Source organism: Nuphar pumila, chromosome 6 (assembly GCF_984573655.1).
Source record: "Nuphar pumila chromosome 6, dmNupPumi1.hap1.1, whole genome shotgun sequence".
In the NCBI taxonomy this organism is placed as follows: domain Eukaryota; kingdom Viridiplantae; phylum Streptophyta; class Magnoliopsida; order Nymphaeales; family Nymphaeaceae; genus Nuphar; species Nuphar pumila.
In genome coordinates, this window is record NC_143254.1 from 36,379,623 (window position 1) to 36,387,556 (window position 7,934).

Consider the following 7,934-nt stretch of genomic DNA (forward strand, 5'->3'; position numbering starts at 1 on the left):
ACTTTGAAATATCTGAAAATACGAGTAAGAAGACAACCATACGGAAGAAATGGTTTTTGTTTCCACAAATTTGTAAAATACACATTGACCCAATTTACAGAAATATTTCCAAATAAGACATAAAGAGCCGTAGAAAGATCTGTGGAATAGTAATCAAAAGATCCAGTTTTAGGTAGAACATTATGAGCAAAAATTCATCCAGCAATGCGAGCGCGAGTTTGAAGATTGGTATTTTTGAAAGGAGGACAATGAGGTGCACCGGAAAGAAGAATTTGTTCAAAAATTCTTTCATCATTAAGTTCAATAGTGTTGAAAAGAGTGTCTGAAGGTGGAATATCTAGGATTTGTCCAAGCATTTTAGAATCAAACTCAATTTCAACATCGTGAACAAGAGAGGAAAGAATTCCAGTTTCATGATCAATTTGTAAATTTGTGTAAAACAAGTGGACCAGTAAAGGATAATGAAGGGGGTCTGCACTAGCATAAAAAAGATGTGAAATACCTGGAAATAATTCTTTGATTTTGTAACGAGAAAATAGGTGAAACAGGATATTTCGGCCTGGTAAAATAGGAAGTGCAGAAATCAATCCAAAAGTATCATATAAAAGAGGATTTCTGAGTAGTCTGAGAGAAAATCCATGTCTTTTTGGAGGTGTAGGTGGAGGAGAACCTTGTTTGGATGCAGTCTTCTGACAAGGCATGGTTGATAAGCAGCGAAACAGATTCACCTAAAAAAAAATTGCAGTTGATGTTGGCTTTCAAATGACGTCTGGTGGGAGTGATTGAGCAACAAGTGGAGACACTGTGGAGACGCTGTTATAGAAAACAACGAGTCTTAGAGAAGAGCAGGCTGAGACACAATAGATGTCATTTGACTTTTCAACACTGCCATGGATGTCATTATGCGTTGAAGTAGAAAATCTTAAGTTGCAACAAGAGGGTTTTGTTGAAGAGGAGTTCGTCTGCTACAGAATCAGAGGATGACACAGTGGCTGACCGCGGGTGACAAGGCTGCCACACGAGTATTCCGGCGAGAATTGAAGAGGCACCGGTCACGACAAGAGGATTCCGGCGAACAGTCAAGAGACTCCTTGTCACAGCCAGAAGATTCTGGCGAGGAGAGGTTCGAACGACACTCCGAGGGTTTTTCGGAAGAGAGAGAGGAGAGAGAGAGAGAGAGAGAGAGAGAGAGAGAGAGAGAGAGAGAGAGTTTCGTTTTTCAAAGGGTTTCGTTTAAGAAAAACGAAAAGGTGCGTAAAAAATGAAACGGTGCGTTAAAAATCCAAGGGGTATCGGGTCCTTTAATTTTTTTTTAAAAAAAAATATCAGTCGACTAAAAAGGTGCGATTCATTCAGTAAATTTTTTTAAAACATCAGTCGACTAGAGGTTTTATCGGTCGACTAATATGATGCGATTTTGAGATTTCGTTCAAAAATCAGCATTTTATAAATCCAAAAACGAGCAAATGCCTAGTTCTCTCCTAATTCTTATAAAATCTTCATTTTTAAGTGGTTTAGTGAAGATATCAGCATGTTGTTCATTAGTGGAAATAAAATTTAATGAAATATCTCCTTTTAACACATGATCTCTTAAGAAATGATGTCTAACTTCAATATGCTTAGTTCTTGAGTGCTGAACAGGATTTTTCAAAAGATTTATAGCACTAGTGTTATCACAATAAATAGTTGTTGTGGAGTAATTCAAACCAAAATCTTTTAAGGTCTGTTTCATCCATAGTACTTGTGAACACGCTAAACTAGCCGCTATATATTCTGCTTCAGTTGTTGAGAGTGACACTGAATTTTGCTTTTTACTAAACCAAGAGACTAAGAAATTTCCTAAGAAATGACAAGTTTCGCTAGTACTCTTGCGATCAGATTTACTTCCTGCAAAATCTGCATCACTATATGAAACTAAATCAAAGGAAGATGATTTTGGGTAAAACAAACCAAAATCTGAAGTATCTTTCAAGTAACAAAGAATTTGTTTTAATGTAGTTAAATGAGATTCCTTTGGATTAGCTTGAAATCTAGCACATATACGAACACTAAACATAATATCATGTCGACTAGCAGTTAAGTATAATAGAGATCCGATCATACCTCTATAGAGCTTAGTATTTACATTTTTACCATTTTCATCTTTATCAAGAGAAGTAGTTGTGCTCATAGGATTTCTTCTTGATTTCGATGCGTCCATCCCAAATCTCTTGAGAAGTTCTTTTGTATACTTAGCCTGGTTGATGAAGATTCCTTCTTCAGTTTACTTTATTTGAAGTCCAAGGAAGTAGTTTAATTCGCCCATCAAGCTCATTTCAAACTCTTCCTGCATAGCTTTAGCAAACTCTTTACAAAGAGTATCATTAGTAGAACCAAATATTATGTCATCAATATAAATTTGCACAATAATAATATCTGAATTAAGATTTTTAATAAATAAAATGGAGTCTACCCGACCAATGGAAAAACCAGATTGTTCTAGAAAATTTCGTAGTCTTTCATACCACGCTCTTGGTGCTTGTTTAAGTCCGTACAAAGCTCTTTTTAATTTGTAGACTTTTTCTTGATATTTCTCATTTTCAAAGCCTGGAGGTTGCTCTACATAAACTTCTTCATTGATGTGTCCATTTAAGAATGCACTCTTAACATCAATTTGATATAACTTAAAATTCATGTAACTAGCAAAAGCAAGCATCATTTGAATTGACTCGAATCGATCCACTAATACATAGGTTTAATCAAAATCTATGCCTTCTTGATTATAGCCTTGTGCTACTAGCCTTGCTTTCTTTCGAATGACTTCGCCATTTTCGTTCAGCTTATTTCGAAAGACCCATCTTGTTCCAATTACTGGATGATCCTTTGGTCTATCATCTAGATCGCATACATCATTCCTAGTAAATTGATTAAGTTCTTCAGACATGGCCAAAAGCCAAATTTCATCATCACAAGCCTCATTGATATTCTTTGGTTCTATTTTAGATATGAAAGCAATATTTGCAATATGTTGCAATTGCCTTCTAATTTGGACACCACTCTTTATTTCTCCAATAACTTGTTCCTGTGGATGATTGGGAACTTCTTTCCAAACCGGTTGAAGAGAAACATTTTCTTGAGAAGTACTCTCTATCAAAGGTTCTTCTTGAAGTATCAGTTCTTCTTCTTCGCTTAGAGGTATAACCTGCTCACAATTCTCATCAAATGCAACATGTAAAGATTCTTCAATGCAAGATATTCTTTTATTAAAAACACGATAAGCTTTACTTCTAGAAGAATATCCAAGAAATATTGATTCATTTGATTTTGAATCAAACTTATCAAGATTATCTTTGTTATTTAACAAGAAGCATTTACTACAAAATTTTTTGAAATATGAGATCTTTGGTATACGATTATAATACAATTCAAAACATGTTTTATGTAAGATTGGTCGAATAAGAACACAGTTTAAAACATAACATGCTGTATTTATTGCTTCAGCCCAAAAGTATTTTGGTAAATTTTTATCTTAAAGCATGGTTCTAGCACATTCTTGCAAAGTTCTATTCTTTCTTTCAACAATTCCATTTTGTGGAGCCACTCTAGGAAAAACAAAGTTGTGAGATATACCATGTAAATCACAATACTTTAGAAAAGATTCATTTTCAAATTCACCATCATGATCACTACGAATTTTAATAATAGATGTAGATTTTTCATTTGTATGTCTTCTACAAAGTTTGGAAAATTCAGAAAAGCATCATTTTTGCTTTTTAGAAAAATCACCCATGTAAATCGAGAATAATCATCTACTATAACAAAAGCATACTTGCTATCATTCAAACTTTGAATTCTAGATGGTCCAAATAGATCTAAATGTAAAAGTTCAAGAGGACGTTTTGTTGAAATTATATCTTTTGCCTTAAAAGAACTCTTGATTTGTTTTCCCATTTGGCAAGCATCACATAAGTGATCCTTCTTATATGGTATTCTAGGTAGGCCTCTAACAAGATCATTCTTGGATAACTTTGAAATAATTTTAAAGTTAACATGTCCAAGTCTCTTGTGCCATAACCATTAAATTTCATTTGAAACAATAAGACATTTTTCATTAAACGTGGGCAACTCATCTAGATAAAGTTCATACACATTGTTCATTCTTTTACCTTTAAAAATGATCTTTTTAGATTGAAAATCAGAAATTAAGCATAAATCATGTTCAAAAGAAACAAGAAAACCTTTATCACATAATTGACTAATTGATAATAAATTATGCATTAAACCATCTACTAAAAGAACATTTTCTATCAAGGGAAATTTTGGAATACCAATACCTATTACTTTTCCCTTGTTATTGTCACCAAAGGTGACTGTTCCTTCATCCTTACTTTGGAGGGTGAAAAATAACTCCGGCCTTCCAGTCATATGTTTGGAACAACCGCTGTCCAATATCCATTTGCTCCTTATTTTGTGTACCTACAACAAAATTAGATGACAAAACATTTGACCCCTTTCTATTTTTGGGTCCATGAGAGTTAGTCTTAGGAACCCATATCCATTTGGATTTTGGTTTCCTTTGATAATAAGTATTCTTTCTATAAAAAGATTTAACATTTCTAGAGTAATCATGTCTAGGCTTATAAGCATTATAAGTTCCATGATTAGATGCATTTCTATTATAACTAGAAAATTTAGTTCTTTGAACAAATGGTCTTTGATTCTTTACCACATAGTTTGGTCTATTTTGAGTATCAAAGAAACTATATCCCAATTCGGTTTTATTAACCGAGCATCTTTGAGAACCAAGAAGTCTTTCTAAATTCTCTTGACCATTTGTGAATTTGGTTATTATAGAAAGAAGATCATTTGATTTTTCTTTTAGACTAATTATTTCTTTTTGTAAGAGATTGGTTCTAATTCCAATTTCTTTTATCTCAAATGCTTGGCAAGAGTTTTCCTTCTTGAGATTTAATATCTCTTGAAGTAACACTTTGTTTTGAGAGTCAAGAGTTGAATTTTCAGTTTTTAACTCTTTGCTTTTAGAACTTAGACTCTTAAATTTAGCATATAAATCATTAAATGCTTCTAATAAATCATCATATTCAATTTGACTTACCAAGTCTTCTTGAGCTACAAAACACATGTTGGCGACTTCTTCATTTGCTTCTTCATCGAAAGAGGAGTCACTATCATCCCAGCATGCTTGAAATGCCTTTTTCTTCTTGAATTGGTCCTTGGGCTTGATTTTGAGAAGAGGACAATCTTTCTTGATGTGTCCCACCTTTTTGCAGTTAAAGCACTTGACTTCATTGGGATTGGAAGAATTCACTTTCTTTACCTTTCTTTGAAATCTTTCCCTTTTGATGAATCTTTTGAATTGCCTTGTGATGAGAGCAATATTTTTATCTTCATCTTGTTCTGAATTTTCAGAATCAGAAGTAGCCTTAAAGGCAAGATATTTCTTATTGGGTTCTTCTTCTTGTTTGTCTTGAAGTTGGACTTCATATGCCATTAAGTTACCAACCAAATCTTCAAGAGTGAGAGTGTTTAAATCATTTGCTTCCTCATTAGCTGTGTTTTTTCTCTCCCATTCAGGAGTTAAACACCTTAGGATTTTTCTGACTAAATCCACTTGTGAATATTTTTTTCAAGGGATTTTAGAGTGTTAGTAATATCGGTCATTCTTGTTACCATGTCTGATATAGATTCATTTTGCTTCATTTTAAACAATTTAAATTTATGAACTAAAGAAGCAATTTTAGATTCCTTTACCTTTGACGTACCTTCGTGAGTCATGAGAAGATTATGCCAAATTTCATTTGCTGTAGAGCATTGAGAGATGCGATTGAACTCTACCTTGTCAATGGCACAATACAATGCATTCATAGCTTTGGCATTAAGTGAAACAATCTTCTTTTCTTCATCGGTCCATTGGCTGAAATCAGTTGATGGCATTTGGTACTTTTCTGAAACAACTCTCCAAATTTTGAGATCCATGGAATGTAAGAATATTGTCATTCTCACTTTCCAGTATCCATAGTTTGTTCCGTCGAAGAGAGGAGGACGAACAGAGGAGCAACCTTCTTTGTGCTGAGATGTTGTTGTTGCCATGCTAGATGATAGTCAAATCAAAATAATAACAAACCTGCTCTGATACCAAATGAAAGTGCAGTAGGATCGAGGCAACGAGCACTAGAGGGGGGGTGAATAGTGCTTTTAAATATCGTCTGTGGAATTTTGACGGATTTTGCAATTTGCAAAGCAATCACACAAATAACACAAGAATTTATCCTGGTTCGGTCTTCCAGACCTACATCCAGTCCCCAAGCAAAACCCGTTTGAGATTTCCACTATCAACCTTGTGTAACTACAAGATCATACAGACCAAATACGGTCCCACTTTCAATAACACACCTACTGAAAGCAAACAACTCCTTTAAACCAAGAAGTCCTTCCTTTTACAGAAAATTGAAATAAGTAAAAACTTACAACACAACCTACGAGCCCTTCTTATAAATGCAAAATGAGATGCAATTGGCTTTTGAGGTTGTTGAAATACTCAACTCACGAATTCAATGTTTCTCAAAGGAATTTGAGTGAAAAACTGAAGTGAAAATATCAAGTGAGTGAGAAAATAACTATGAGTGAAAAGCAAAGAGTAATTCAATGTAATTCGATTGGATTTGATGTTTTTGAGTGTAGAATGCACTCATATTTATAGTTGAAAGATTCCATACGTTGAGGGTATGAAAGGGTGTCAAAACAGTCCATTTTGAGCGATCAAAACGTTTGAAAAATGAAAATACACGCCTTTTAAAAGTTTCAGAAAAAATAATAAAATTAGTCGACTGGAACAATAGTTAGTCGACTAATAATTAGCTATCAGTAGACTGACAATTATCGTCGGTCGACTGATCTGTTTATCAAGCCGTTTGAAAATATGAAGTTTTGAAACTTAGTCGACTAGAGAAAAAATTAGTCGACTGATAATATCATCAGTAGACTGAAAAACCTTTCAGTCGACTGTTGCTAAAATTTTCTGAAAACACATGTTCTGTCCGGTCGACTGATAAAGTCATTAGTCGACTGCTGCTAAAATTTCAGAAAACAGACATTCTGTCCGGTCGACTAATAAAACATTCGGTCGACTAATTTGACAAAAATGACATTTTGTTTAGAAAATTTGGCGTGAAAGGATTGGTCGACTGGTGAGTCTATTGGTCGACTAATAAACACAAAAATTTAAGAAAAGAGTTTTCTAAAAAGATTTTCAAGATGGGTTCTTTTAGAAAAGTTTTTCTAAAGACTTTTTAGGTGAAATGCAACCGAAATATGCACTCTAAGTAAGGCTCTTACAAGAATCTAAGACATTAAACAAAATTTTACATTTGCACACAAGTCTTCAAAGATTCTTCATCGAGTTCTTCAATGCTTGTCATATTTCTTCATTGCCTTAACTGAAATGCAGTTGATTCACTTGCTCATCACCAAAACCTTGTACTTGAAATATCAAGTACAACTTTATTGTCGTTCCATTTATTGTATTAATAATTATTTTAATACACAAGTTATCATAAATATTGTAATTCTTAATTATTAATGCATATTGTAAACATTATTTTGTAGGAGGCATATGATCAACAGATGGTAGAGCGATATGACGATGTCTCTACTGAGCATCCATCATTTGATCCTGCAGCATGAGTGACTACAGCAGGTGAACCCAAAAAGGGTCGTGTGTTCGGGTTTGGGAGTAATATGAACACCTCACCAATCATTGCTTCCTCTAGTCACGGCTCACAGACTTCTCCCGTCAACATAAGCTCCAAGCATCCTATTTTTTTCGGTGATGATGTACGCCAAATCGTTAAGAACATAATGCGTGAGTACTTCCATGAAACAATTGCCGACGTTCTCCGAGATGAGTTCAACAGTTTTTTGCCGAACATGGGAAC